The sequence below is a fragment of the Anneissia japonica genome, unplaced genomic scaffold (assembly GCF_011630105.1).
Source record: "Anneissia japonica isolate Jap-2015-1 unplaced genomic scaffold, ASM1163010v1 scaffold287713_len945575_cov184, whole genome shotgun sequence".
Taxonomy (NCBI): domain Eukaryota; kingdom Metazoa; phylum Echinodermata; class Crinoidea; order Comatulida; family Comatulidae; genus Anneissia; species Anneissia japonica.
The window spans coordinates 617,232-617,572 of record NW_022725774.1 but is presented as its reverse complement, the minus strand read 5'-3'; the positions used below and the strand labels follow the sequence as shown (position 1 = coordinate 617,572).

General features: G+C 39.9%; 1 protein-coding gene across 2 annotated transcripts in view; it reads right to left on the bottom strand.

The window, feature by feature from the left end:
* LOC117112900 (fibropellin-1-like) overlaps positions 1 to 341 on the bottom strand; it is a 19,770-nt gene that overhangs the window by 15,249 nt on the left and 4,180 nt on the right. The gene's annotated exons all lie outside the window — the stretch shown is intronic.

The window sequence follows — 341 nt, the reverse complement described above, 5'->3', positions numbered from 1 at the left end:
TTCTTTCTTATCACAATCTGTGACCCGTAACAGTAAAATGAAAATGACTCACTTTTGGAGATTTCGCACATCAAAACTGAAATAATCGCGATTTCGTGAAAGTAAATCAATAGGCCTACGTTCTACGCTAATGTATACAAACAAGTACTATCCAGACTGAATAGAGTGTTGAAATTGTTAGTACATGTCGGTAATTACCCCATCTATCGGATTCCGTTAAATAAGGATCTCCGCCAAACACGGAGATCTCCGTCGGTCGGTCAAGCGTTGCGTTATTAAACACAGAGATCTCCGTGTTTTGCGGGCAGAATGTGTATAGGCCTATGTACTTATACACATCT